Raw genomic sequence first — 11,161 nt, forward strand, 5'->3', positions numbered from 1 at the left:
CACTAGACATTATTTTGTTGCATAAACAAAACTTTATGATAAAACTTATTAATTCATAACTCATGTGGGTAGGTTATGAAATTTTATCCTAATTAATTACATAAATATAATAAAAATTCCTGTGGGATAAAATTTATTATATTCAGTGTAATTAATCACAATTTAATGTCTAAATAATCTTTATGTGATCTAACAAATCAAAATATATAATTTTATTTAATTAAAGATGTTGTGGCTATTCTCTAATTAATTAAAATTATATGGATCACTAGACATTATCTTGTTGCATAAACAAAACTTAACCAGAGAGAAAAATAAAGTTTACTGAAAGGAGTAAGTCAAAATGGCATTTTAATAAACTCCATATAACTGTAATAAAAATCAAAATTAAGGTTAAAGCAGTCAGCATTACCGAAAATGACTACAAATTGATTGTTCAATTTATAAACAAAACCCGGAGATTGACTGAAGCAGCATTGATCTACTTTGCACTTGCATAGCAAATGCAGTTCGAAGGCTAGCTGGCTTTGACTTCAGGCTCCGTCCTTAAGTTTATAAAACAAACAAAATAGAAATATAATGCAGCCTGGTCAAACGAGTGATGGTTCTGGCATAAAATTTCTCTACCATTTGGTTTTGGCTTCAAATGCAAATGGATCAGGAGGACCCAAAAATGAGTTGGATCGTAACTCTACACCACACTCGTCTCTGGTCCGATCAAATCCCATTTCAAAACTGACTTGGAAAATAAACTAGTTCCTACTGTACCAAATCAGTCCATCCTCGATCTAGCAATGTGCTCGATCACATCTCAACATGGTCTCAGAATGGATTTCGTTCCCAAATCAATCGAATCCATTTTCAACACCTTCGTATACTAATGCTCAGAATTTAATTTCATATAAACTGGAAAAATAAACGACAATACTTGGACCCTCTTACCTTTCACACAGGGTATCCAGAGCTTTTAGCCTCTAGATCTCTGAGTGGATACCTAAAACATGTCACACTCTTGCATAAAAACAGTGTGATTGCATAAATAACGATGTGGGTATGTTAGTCATCATATCCCTATACATTAACTCTGCAAACATTCTTAAACTCAAATACCTTTTCACGAATTTTCCATAGACCATCGCCATATCATTGTTCATATATGTTCGCATGAGAAGAATATCCACTCTTCTCATGTTTGTTTTGAAGGTATATTCTCTATTCGTTTCAGGCATGCATCCGAAATTAATCTTCAGTGAGTTGAGCTCGGCCGCATACTAAATCTGGGATACTAGTTTCAACAAATGTTTGCACATGTGACCAAAGACAATGTTTAGTTATGAACAGAAGTCACCAAGTGAACAGAGAAAGAGGCGTTAGATCAATCAAGCTATCTATGGCCATTCACTCTACCCTGTTACGGCTGGACAGATTAAATTAAAATAGCTTCTCAGCTGTATTATGAGAGACATTAAAAAGGAAAAGTAAAATATTGAACCAGATCATGGCCTACCTTAAGATACGGTCAAAATGTTTGTTCTTTTATCCAAACTGCCTGACTTTAAACTTAACAGAAATCATAACAGATTTGAAACCTGATATATTTTATGATGAATAAAAATAGCAACCTGGCTCATCTCCTCAGATACAGGACTTGGACAATGGCATTTAATATATATATATATATATATATATATATATATATATATATATATTTCACTCATTTTCTTTCCTTTGTAACTAAATTTCATTATTATTGAAAAAACTCACTATATTCAGCATTTTACTGGGTTTCCTATCGATAACTTGTCTAAACCCAAAAGTTCTCATTCCAGCACTGATTCTAAAACAACCTTGAGAAAGTATTAACAAAAACATACAAATAGAATCACCCAATACAGAAAAGCCTTCCAAGACCCTGATAACCAAAATGGGTAAGGCTCCAAAAATCCACAGATTCAGTTTAATAATGCTCCGAATGTCAATACCACCAAAGGCAGTCCCAATTAAACAAATTACAAGCAAGCCCATGAGACAAGATCCTGGAAAAGAAGCTAAAGCGTGGTGTTGAAGAATAAGAGTACGATGGTCACACCGAACTGTAAATGCCACGGTTACGGGTATCTCCAGCCATTTTAATACAATAAAACAATGGTAGGTTCAACCGAGATTCGAATCATTGATTATTTTCAAAATAAAAGGCAGTATGTACAAATCGAAAGAGGTGCACATAAGGACAAAAGGGCAGCGAGAGAACACCAAGGCAGAGATAAACCGCTCCGATACCAAATGAAAGATAATTATAACAACGATTCTGCATGCGGAAAAAATTCAATGAATCGTTGAAACTTAATGCCTAGGGATACGAATTACCTCCAGCCATTGGTGAAACTCTTGATGCAACTTCTTTATGAAAACCACGCTCCAGCTATGCAAGCAAAAAGAAAAGAATGCAGAAATTCTGAAGGCACTTCCAAGCTCTGCTATCTCAGCTAGATGGTGTAAAAAAACTGAAGGGGATTGAGATGCAAGCTTGGGGACCAAACAGATGAATTTATAGCTAAGCTTCCATCAAGCTTCTGATAGCTATGTGTCAGATGTCCCACAGATCAAGGCAGAGAACTCCAGATGGAGTAATGGACCACTTAAGTAGCTCCCAACAATAAATTTATTAACTGCAGTTGATTTCCTTAACTTAAGGAAACTACTGCAGTTGGTTTCCATAAGTTAAGGAAAGACTGCAGTTTAAATTCCATAATTGTAGGCAGAAATTGTGCAAAAATTAATGGAGCTTAACAGTGTCCCCTCCTACAGCCTTCACCTCAAATTTACCTCCCTCCACAGTAACAATGGAAACATCAAAGGTACCTCTTCCAAGGTCGAAAACCAAGACGGTATTTTTACTATTGGAGGACTAAACCTCACCATGAAACCCATAAGCTGTAGCTGCAGTGGTTGGTTCATTAATAATTTTCATGGCGTTGTTGGGGATTTTTCTGGTAAAATCCCAAAAACACACAAATAAAACTCAACACAGAGGCAATGCTCTGTTTCTCTCTCCACAGGATCTTTTGCACAGGGAAGCTTAAATTTTTTTTTTCTGAGAACAGAGTATTACATACCCAGAAAATGCTTGTATTCATTAAAATAAAATTGCCTGATACATATTTCTTCCTCTTTCACTCAGAGGGATTTACCAAAAATACATTCAACCAATCAAAAATAAAACTCTGTCTCCTCCTGAGATTTTACACTGCTGGTGTGTAAAAACCTCATTTACATTTACTGGTGTGAAAACATTTTACACACTGCTGTAAAAGTAAAAATTCCTTACATGGGTTTACTGCTGTAAAATAAAAAAAACTTTCACATTCACTTTTGAGTGAAATTTGTTTTCATTACATTCCTGGGTTTTCACATTACAAAAAAAATTTACATTCCATTCCCATTCGTTTCAACGAACACCTACAAGCACCTGTAAGAGGAATCCCAAATTTCATTCACTGCCGGGAGTCTTTCTTCATCTCATCGCACTGTTGTGCTCTCCTATTTTTCTCCTTCGCTGCTGCGCACCCCTTCTCTTTTCATCCCATATGCTATATCAAAAGTCAACACTACACACAACTATATCGCATACATTTTTTATGTGTTAACAAAAAAGGATATAATATTACATGCCGTATGAAAATTTAAAATCTTTACCTACACCTATGACAGATTCATTTATTGCATTAAAGTTAAAGCCGGCGGTGAAACCAAAAACGTTCATGCAACTTGAAGAAGATCCTGGTCCGTTGACTTGATCGGACGCAATTCGCAAGCTCAAGTCACACAACTCAAACGAAGTTTAATGTCCGGGGAATTGGTGGTTTCGGAGTTGTACACTGGACGCGTGGCAGCAACGGATTGTGTCGGAGGCCCTCTGACGAAAACAACTTTTTGCGAATGGTGGTGCGGGGAAGTCTGGGTGGTTTTGCCAAACCACGCTGCAGTAAATGTGCGGTTGAAATTAATATTTCAACACTCCCCTTTAATTTCAACTGCTGGGTTATCAGTCATACCCAAACATTTCCTCAAAAATTCAAAGCTTTTCTGGTCCAATGGCTTTGTCAAAATGTCTGCAACCTGTTCCTAAGTCCTGCAATGTTCTAAGACAATTTCTCCATTGCTCACCAATTCCCTGATGTAATGAAACCTTGTGTCGATGTGTTTCGTTCTCTTATGAAACACCGAATTCTTGGATAATGCAATAGCTGAGCTATTGTCACAAAAAATCACCGTTTCTTTTGCCTGCTCTTGGCCTAAGCTCCTCAACATTCTTCTCATCCAAACTGCTTGACATGTTGTTGCTGTAGCTGCCACATATTCTGCCTCTGCTGTAGACAATGCTACAATGGACTGCTTCTTAGAAGCCCATGAAATGGCTCCTGAACCCATGTGAAAAACATAACCGAAAGTGCTTTTCCGATCATCTACACTTCCAGCCCAATCACTATTAGTGTATCCAACTAAATCTGAATGTTCTGAGACATTATATAAGATACCAAAACTTTTAATACCTTTAACATACCTCAGAATTCTTTTTGCTTCCTGCCAATGTGCTTCCTTTGGCCTCTCCATGAATCTGGAAATTAAACTAACAGCAAACATTATGTCAGGCCTAGTTGCAGTCAAATACATTAGGCTTCCAACTATACTCTTGTACAAACTAGGATCAAAATCCTTGCTGTTGTCCTCTTTGCTGAGTTTTAATCCCATTATTGTGGGAGTGATTGCTGCCTTGCACTCTTGCATATGGAATCTTGCCAACAGTTCATTTACATATTTTGCCTGTGAGATAAAAATTCCATTTTCATTTTGATATACTTCTATTCCTAAGAAGTATCTCAGCAAACCCATGTCAGTGATTTCAAATTCCTCTTTCATGACTGTTTTGAACTGTTCAATGAGGTAGTCATCATTACCTGTAAAAATTACATCATCAACATATAACACAACAATTAGCAATTTTCCATCCTTTTCTTTGATGTAGACAGTGGGTTCTCCCTCACATTTGTCAAATCCATTCTCCAGTAGATAGGAATCTATCCTACTGTACCATGCTCTTGGCGCTTGCTTTAGCCCATAAAGAGCTTTCTTCAATCGACAGACTTTGTGCTCTTCACCTTTCTTCTCATAGCCTAGAGGTTGTTCAATGTAAACCTCTTCCTTTAACACTCCATTTAGGAATGCTGACTTCACGTCCATTTGGTAAATTTTACACTTATTTTGAGCTACTATGGATAGCACTGCTCTCACGGTTTCCATTCTTGCAACCGGTGTGAAAGTTTCCTCATAATCTCTTCCATACTGCTGCTTGTATCCCTTGACAACCAGCCTTGCCTTGTGCCTTTCTATCTTGCCTTCAGCATTTCACTTGGTCTTGTAGACCCATTTAACTCCTATGACCTCTTTACCTTTTGGTAGCTCAACCAAATCCCATGTCTTGTTTCTCTCTATGGCATTGATCTCCTCATCCATAGCTTCTATCCATTTCTTATCCTTAATTGCATCTTCGAAATGAATAGGGTCATCAACATGACAATACAAAGCAAACAAGGAATTCATTCCTTCATCATAAATATCACTTAAGTTTCTGAATTTCTTACCTCTTTCATTTGGTGTGCAAGTTCTTGAAGATGCACTTGAATTTCCTCATTTTGGTGTGCTTGGAGAAACACTTTCATTTATCCTCAAGGGTGTTCCTTGCTGTCCTTGTGTTGGCGCTGCTGTTTGGGGATGTATTTCAGCCATCTCCTCATCATCTTCATCATGAGACAAACAGATTTTTAACATTCACTGTTTTCTCTATGCTTCCATCCCAAGCTTCCTCCTCAATGAACTGAACATCTCTGCTGACAAAAAACTTCTTGGTGGATGGGATATATAACCTGTAAGCTTTGGATTCCTCACTGTATCCAATGAAAATACATTTCTCCCCTTTGCTGTCCAACTTCCTCCTTAGCTGATCCGGAATGTGTGTATAGGCCACACATCCAAAAACTTTCATGCGGGTGACTCCTTGCTTTCTCCCACTCCATGCTTCTTCCGGCACTTTGTTTATCACTGCATTTGTAGGACACCTATTCAAGATATATACTGCACAATGTACAGCTTCAGCCCAATAATCATTTGGCAAATGCTTTTCCTTCAACATGCTCCTCGCCATATCCATGATGGTCCTGTTCTTCCTTTCAGCAACTCCATTTTGCTGCGGGGTGTACCTAGCTGTGAATTGCTTATGAATTCCATTTTCTCTACAGAACCGTAGGAATTCCTTGGAGATATACTCACCTCCTCTATCAGTTCTTAAAACTTTGACATGAAGCCCGCTTTGGTTTTCCACAAGTGCTTTGAAATTTCGGAATTTTTCAAACACTTCACTTTTGTTCTTCAGAAAATAAGCCCAAGTCTTTCTGGTAAAATCATCAATGAATGTTAGAAAATATTGGTTGCCTGCTAATGATGGGGTTTGCATTGGTCCACATAAATCTGAGTGGACAATATCTAAGGGTGCCTTTGCCCTTATGCTTTTCCCTGATGGAATACTTTCTCTGTGTTGTTTACCCAATATGCAACCTTCACAAAGGCTGTTCGGTTTCTATATCAATGGTAATCCTCTTACCATTCCTTTCCTGCTCAACAAATTAAGACCTCCAAAGTTGAGATGTCCAAATCTCAAGTGCCACAACCAATTTTCATCCTTTGGCACACTTTGGAAAGCCTCTTAGGTAACTGCAACAATTACATTTTTGTTTTTCAAATCTGCCCTGATTCTAAGAGGGAACATCCTGTTCCTTGTCATCTTCACTTCAGCAATGCATCGATTGCTGGGTGCTCTATCCATGATAGTGCACACATCATTCACAAAGAAAACATTGTACCCCTTATGGACAAGTTGTCCAATACTCAAGAGGTTACACCTCATTCCAGGGACATAGTAGACATCTGCTATGGTTTTCCTTTCACCCTTCTTTGTAAATATTTTGACTTCTCCTTTTCCCATAATAGAAATTTTGATATCAGTCCCAAGTGTGACCTCTGATTTCACACTCTGATCCAAGTTTGAAAACAGGGCTATGTTTCCTGTCATATGGTTGCTGCAACCTGAGTCTGAAAACCATATGTCTTCATTGTTTGTTTCAGCCATGTTACAAGCTAAAAACACATTATCTTGACTGATGTTTTCTCTAGTGACATTTGCATTTGGTTTATTACTCATATCATGCTGCTTTTTCCTACATTCATTGGCATAATGCCCATATTTTTTACAGTAATAACATTGGACATTGGATTTTTCATACCTTTGTCCTTGAGCATGATGTTGTCCTCTTTGTTGGCTGCTACCTTGGCCTTGGTTCTGATTTGGATTGCTGCCCCTTCCTTGAGCATTTCCTGGACTGTTCCTTCCACCTCTGTTCTGGCTTCTGCCTCTTCCTCTCTTGTTTCCTCTGCCTTGACCTCTTCCTCTTCCAAAGGACATCTGGGTCTTGAAGGTTTGCTCTAGAGGTGAGTATTCATTTCTGCTCATGTGTTATCAGTGATGCATGTAGCTCATCAACTGAAAAGTTTGAGAGATCCTTTGTCTCTTCTATGGTGGTGACAATCACATCAAACTTTGAGGGTAGGACCCTCAATATTTTCTCCACAATCCTCCTTTCTTCAAGATTTTCTCCATGAGTCATTATCTGTGTGACCAGACCAATTACATGTGTGAAGAATGAGTCAATATTGTCTGACTCCCTCATGCACAGGTTCTCAAAATCTTTCCTCAGCAATTGTAATTTTGTTGTCTTCACTTTCTCCATGCCTTGATAGGCTGTCTTGAGGGTTTGCCATGCTTCTCTGGATGTCTTGGCTGCTACTATCCTTGGAAACACACTCTGGTCCACAGCTTGATACAAAAACACAAGGGCTTTTGAATCCTTCTTCCTATTTCTCTTCAACAGATCCTTCTTTCCCTGAGTTAATCTATTAAACTGATTTTCATCTGCTGGTTCTTCAAAACCATCCTCAACAAGTTCCCATAGATCTTGTGAGACAAACAGGGCTCTCATGGTTATTGCCCAATAGTCATAGTTTTTCCCATTAAACTGTGGGAGCTGGGTATTAAACATGCCCATACTAATGCTTGTGCTAGCCATCCCTTGCATTCTCAGCTATGCCTTTAAATCCTTGACTATATATTTAAAACAAACTGACTGTTTCTTCAGCAGCAACACAAAAAATAGTCTGAGAAATACCTGGATCCTTTTGCCTGAGACTTCACTTTGCTGGAGAGGATTTACCGCTGCAACAAAAGGAACCTTCCTTCAGCTTCTTTACACCTTCAAAGAGCCTGGATCTGCTCTGATACCACTGTTGGGGATTTTTCTGGTAAAATCCCAAAAACACACAAATAAAACTCAACACAGAGGCAATGCTCTGTTTCTCTCTCCACAGGATCTTTTGCACAGGGAAGCTTAAAAAAAAATTCTGAGAACAGAGTATTACATACCCAGAAAATGCTTGTATTCATTAAAATAAAATTGCCTGATACATATTTCTTCCTCTTTCACTCAGAGGGATTTAACAAAAATACATTCAACCAATCAAAAATAAAACTTTGTCTCCTCCTGAGATTTTACACTGCTGGTGTGTAAAAACCTCATTTACATTCACTGGTGTGAAAACATTTTACACACTGCTGTAAAAGTAAAAATTCATTACATGGGTTTACTGCTATAATATAAAAAAAACTTTCACATTCACTTTTGAGTGAAATTTTTTTTCATTACATTCCTGGGTTTTCACATTACAAAAAAAAATTACATTCCATTCCCATTCGTTTCAACAAACACCTACAAGCACATGTAAGAAGAATCTCAAATTTCATTCACTGTCGGGAGTCTTTCTTCATCTCATCGCACTGTTGTGCTCTCCTATTTTTCTCCTTCGCTGCTGCGCACCCCTTCTCTTTTCATCCCATATGCTATATACACTACACACAACTATATCGCATACATTTTTTATGTGTTAACAAAAAGGATATAATATTACATGTCGTATGAAAATTTAAAATCTTTACCTACACCTATGACAGATTCATTTATTGCATTAAAGTTAAAGCCGGCGGTGAAACCAAAAACGTTCATTCAACTTGAAGAAGATCCTTGTCCATTGACTTGATTGGACGCAATTCGCAAGCTCAAGTCACACAACTCAAACAAAGTTTAATGTCCGGGGAATTGGTGGTTTCGGAGTTGTACACTGGACGCGTGGCAGCAACGGATTGTGTCAGAGGCCCTCTGACGAAAACAACTTTCTGCTAATGGTGGTGCGGGGAAGTCTGGGTGGTTTTGCCAAACCACGCTGCAGTAAATGTGCTGTTGAAATTAATATTTCAACAGGTGTTAAGACCGGCAATGTTGGCCGCATCTCTAGTAGCCTTCCTCTGAGAATCGCTGAAATAGGCCGGCACTGTGATCACGACATTCTTGACATCAGAGTTTAGGTATGCTTCGGGTGTCGTCTTCATTTTAATTAATACCATCGAAGAGATCTCTTCGGCTGCAAACATCTTCCTCTCGCCCTTATAATGAACTTGGATAACAGGCTTTCCATTGTCTCCGGCGACAACAGTGAAGGGCCATAGTTGAACGTCACTCTGCACAGAGGAATCAGTGAACCGCCTTCCAATAAGTCTCTTGGCATCGAAGACGGTGTTGTGGGGATTATTTGCAATCTGGTATTTGGCTGCATCTCCAACAAATCTCTCAAAAGGGAGTGAAGGCAACAATGGATGGAGTGGTTCGGTTTCCCTGATCATTAACAATAATCTCCACTCTATCATGCTGCCAAACTGCTACGCAGCTGTAAGTTGTTCCAAGATCAATGCCGATTGCCTTGCCTTTACTCATTGCACGCACCTATGGGATTCAGAGGTTTGTATTATACCAAGGAACAAAGCTGTCACTGCTTTATCCCAAGAAAAAATAGCAGTCCTTCAAACTAAGCTCCTACACATTAGCAAAAAGAAAACCATGAATAACAGATTTAAGATGCAGATGAGGAAACCCTACCGAATAACTTCACTTTGTTTAAAAGTAATAGGGAGAAATCTCACGGAAGATAGAGCAAAAGGCCCGATGGGGTCGCCTAGCTAATGCCTGGAGGATAGCCCGCTTCTACTCCCTCCGATGAGTTCACCTGTTCCCTTTGGTGCCAAATCTAACTGAATCTAGGCAGTGCATGGGCTAAATCGTAGGAGTTTAAAGTTGAAACTATCATCTGGCAGAGACCTCGCCAATTCACCTCCTCATCTATTTAAAAAACTTCAAGAGTGTCAAGGAAAAAAAAAAATAACAATCAAGAACGAAAGAAAAGGAGACTCCGAACGAAATTCATTAACCAACAATTTACCTCTTATTTCTTTTATTTTCTTTATAAAACTCCGAAGAAGCCTCCGTTAACAAACATTTACCCACGTTCGCACAATGGCTAGCAATAAAGACTCCCCAGAAACCCGGCGTGGACCAATAAGTCCGTACATCCCCCAAGAAATGGAGATATCATCATGATAATTCCCTACAATCCACGACAGCGAGCAATAAGAACCCGTCATCTCGTATTACAGATTTATACGTCGTTCAATGTCCAGGTGCTTCCGATTCCAGCGGTTATATATAATGGGAGTAGTGTACCAAGGCGGAGGAGGCGGAGGAATTCCCTGGATGGCTAAAAGTGCTCCATATCCAACTGAACATGATAACAAAAATACAAATAAAGAACATCTTTCAATCCAACTGATGAGTTATCCCTGGATTGGCACTTTCCATCCAACTGATGAGTTACCACCATTACAAAATGAACATCTTTGCTGTATAATTCTGCAGACAAAAGCATGACTGCTTGGTGCAATTCTTCTGTAACAGGGTTTTCTTTGAACTTGGTTTCCGAATCTCTTCAATGTGCTCTCTTGGTGTTTCCATTCACGCAAAGTCAGTGAAGTCCAATTCCAAGGGCCAGAAAACAATACAAACGCCGCAGGCAGTCCCTCTGATAGCAAATTAACTGGGGATCTACTCCTAGCTTCAAATTTACATTCCAATATTAGAGTTTGTGAAGCCAACTCAGAACCAATGAATCT

General features: G+C 38.7%; 1 pseudogene across 1 annotated transcript in view; it reads right to left on the minus strand.

Annotated features, from left to right (window-relative positions):
* Nucleotides 1-10,822, minus strand: part of LOC149266446 (heat shock cognate 70 kDa protein-like) — a 16,125-nt pseudogene extending 5,303 nt beyond the window's left edge. Inside the window, exons 1-4 of the transcript XR_016252871.1 lie at nt 10,435-10,822; nt 10,139-10,334; nt 9,429-9,987; nt 2,799-2,978 (exon numbers count right to left, since the gene is read on the minus strand). The product of XR_016252871.1 is annotated as a heat shock cognate 70 kDa protein-like (transcript). The remainder of the gene's footprint in view (nt 1-2,798; nt 2,979-9,428; nt 9,988-10,138; nt 10,335-10,434) is intronic.
* Nucleotides 10,823-11,161: the final 339 nt, after the last annotated feature.

Source organism: Pinus tabuliformis, chromosome 6 (assembly GCF_031772625.1).
Source record: "Pinus tabuliformis cultivar Carrire ecotype Pingquan chromosome 6, CPIR1, whole genome shotgun sequence".
Classification (NCBI taxonomy): Eukaryota; Viridiplantae; Streptophyta; class Pinopsida; order Pinales; family Pinaceae; genus Pinus; species Pinus tabuliformis.